Consider the following 3,493-nt stretch of genomic DNA (forward strand, 5'->3'; position numbering starts at 1 on the left):
CTCACTTGTCAAAGATCAAATGACCATATGTGTGTGGTTTCATTTCTGGGTCTTCAATTCTATTCCATTGATCTACCTGTCTGTCGCTGTACCAGTACCATGCAGTTTTTATCACAATTGCACTAATATCATTGAATTTAGGATGTGCCTTAATTTAGTACATTATAAGCAGTTTTTCAAATGTTAGGGCTTCATTTAAGTTTCTATAGAAACATTAAGTTTCTATAGAAACATTTAAGTTTCTATAGAGTAGGATTTAACATTCAGTACTTAATAAAATGCATAAGTATAAAGAATTACTTTTATGTTTCCTCATACGTTTGAAGGACATATTTTTCCTTTCTCATGACTTTTTGATAATTATTTTTTTTTTGCCATAACATTGATCTGGATTCTTATGTAAAAATCATCTAATTGATTTGTTGTTCAACTTTTTTTCTACTCTCATGAACAAAGTTGCTACAAACTTTAATCGGAATCTACTTGTACATTTGAAAAATCATCAGGTATAAATTTGATACCACAATGCACAGCTTTTAGAAATGTATATTTTCAATGGTAAATTATTCCAGACTATTTATTTGTTAGAAATGGCTAAGATTATAGACTAATGTAGATCAGAGTGTTCAATGAGCATATTTATAGAGGAATTTCCAATTACTTGATATGTAATGCAAGAACTCCACAGATATTTCTAAATGTCTTTCTCTTTTATAATGGAAATTGACCAACTTTATCTGTGATAATAAGCCCGTTTAGAATTATTATATTCCAAAATATGAGAAGCTGTTTTCAACTCTTTTGTGTCTGTATGAGTGTATTTTGTTATTAAATGCCAATTAATCACAGACATGTTTTCAACAGTATGAAATGATGGAAAAGTTTTTTATGGTTGCTACTGTTATTTCTCAAGGGTGACAGGACTATCATGCTCATTTCAAAAAAGTTCTTCCCCTAAGGGAGTCAATGACAGCAAAGTAATTTTATCCTCTATGCCTCTAATTTGGATCTGGGGACAGAGATTATGCCCTAGGTTCTCTACATAATATTCATAATTGGAGCTCACACAGACCCATGATGGAAGCAATGTATATGTTTATGTATCTACGCTATCTGATTCTGAACTGATTACTATTCTGTTTGTTGCAAAAGATGCATGACTGACTGCTTCAGATTTTTTTTTATATTGTGCTTTTTCTAGAGAGAAAATGGAAGAGCTTTCCTGTAATTTTTAGCTAAAGGTATGTGTGTACAATATCTAAGTTAGCCTGTCAGATCAGGAATAGAATGCAAATTCTTCAGTACAACTCATATGTCTGGGTCTCTTTCTGTGGCTCTCTGTCCCTTTGTTTATCTCTGTTTTCTCTCCATTTCTCTTTTTCATCATCTGTCTCTCTGTATAGCATGTATTTCAAACATTAAGGATCTCCAAGTAGCAACCAGTTCTCCATAGAGTAATTTGCCTTGCACTGCTAACCTGTCCAAGCTTTGAGATAAAAGCACACCCAAAAAACCTCTCCATAGAGTATTTTTCTTAAACTTAGCAAGTTTTGAAACACATGTGGGAAATCATCTTCTTTGTTCACATTTCACTTTAACACACAATTTTTGCTGGGTTTTCTTCCAATTTTCCCCCAAATCTCTGTGACTTTTGCTGTAATAGCACATGATGTTCATATTATAGCTAGTTTTCTTGGCTTCTCAAGTCTGCTTTCTACCTGATATCCAGCAAGCCTTTTCCTATTTTATGCTATTTCATTTTTGTGTGTATTGCTGCCCTTGAACAGATGGATAATTTTTATAATAGCAAATTACACATTATATCGCCCTGCTCTTCGTATATTTTCCAACCTTTACATTCTGTGATTGGCAATTACCTTGGGTTTTCCTTGACTCTCAAAACCCCTACCACTCTCTTTTCGAACACTTGCCTAAAGATCCCTTTTTATAATTTTTCTATGTATGTTATTCCACTACAGGCTATTCATAGAACATGCTTCAGCTTCTTTATCACCTTGACCTCTTGTAACTTGACATATTCTGAAAACCATGGTTGCTTGTTTCTCTAAATTCATTTCTCAACATATAGTATAAAAAGACATAAAATAATATTTATTATTGCAATATTGCTCAAAATAGCAAAGTATTAAAAACAATCTACCCCAAACAGCCAAATAATTAGCATTTTTATCATTATGAAGTAATTATTACTACAGAGAAATGAGTGAGAAATGAATTATATTTAATTTCAGGCAATGTCACCTTAACTGAATTTTTTTAATGTACAGAGTGAGATGGATTATATATAGGCACTTTAAAGATGGTCTTGAAAGCCTGGAAAGTGTGACATGGCAAATAGGTAGTTGNTAACACAGAGACATACTGGCCACTAAATAAGACTTCCCATAGATTATAACAACAAACTCTCTCAGCCACTAGAATATCAACTCTAATTTTATCATGTNCCTTTTCCTATTGTTTAGTTATTACTCACACAGATGGGGATGATTAAATGAGAAAGTGAGAAATGGCAGTTAAGCAATAAAGAAAACATGTAGAAAATGCATAAAAAGTAACCCTTTTCAACTTAAAAACCTAGGTTAAGAATAAGGCAGGTAACATTTGATTTTTCTAGAAAAACACAAAGAATATTTTTGGCTGAACTAAGAACTGGTAGGAAAGTCAACTTTTTCCAGGTGTTCTCTGTACTTGCACGAGATGCTTAGGTTGGAGCTGAAGACATTCATATGAAATCGGGGTCATTTTATGCAGCCTAGGAAGAGTGATGAAAGAGTGAGCTCACTGAGAAAAAGTATTAATAGGAAGGTCTCATAGCTGCTTATAAGCTTCCATTGGTCTTTATATTGTTGGCTCAGACTCATGCACTTAATGCTTTGACCATATGCACATGTTGCTTCTCCTAATTCCCAAGATCCTGGTTTGTTTGTTTGTTTGTTTGTTTTGGTTTTCTTTTTGTTTTTTTCAGATGCAAAAATGCTCCCTGGGTTCCACTATCTGTTTTCAGCTCATGGAATGAAAGCCTTAGGTAAGTGCATTCAAGAAAGGTTAAAAGTGATCAACAACCATTGAAATCTGTTGATTTTTCTTTTGGCTGGTATCAATTTACAGACTAAATCCTTAATCTAAATTTGTCTTAGTGAAGTCCAGGCACCTTGATCTGGAAATGGATGTGATAATTTTCCTGATTTTATATTGTTCCCCTGTAAGAAAAATTCAGTTGATTTCAAGGTAGAAAAATTATATCCTTCTCCAAACCATCACAGTTCATTTTTGTCACAGAAATCTTCATATTAGAGTTAAAACACATATATTAATGGTTCAAACTAGTGTTAATTTCAGTACTTGTGATTCATAAAATGTTTCCACAATGTAATAGTTGAAATAGCTTCTCTTTTGTTCCCACTTCTTTCACTCACAGCAGAAGAGTTAGAGCATGAGGATGGATAATGAGAGCACTGTGTCTGAGTTCATC

Source organism: Mus caroli, unplaced genomic scaffold, assembly GCF_900094665.2.
Source record: "Mus caroli unplaced genomic scaffold, CAROLI_EIJ_v1.1 scaffold_18496_1, whole genome shotgun sequence".
Classification (NCBI taxonomy): Eukaryota; Metazoa; Chordata; class Mammalia; order Rodentia; family Muridae; genus Mus; species Mus caroli.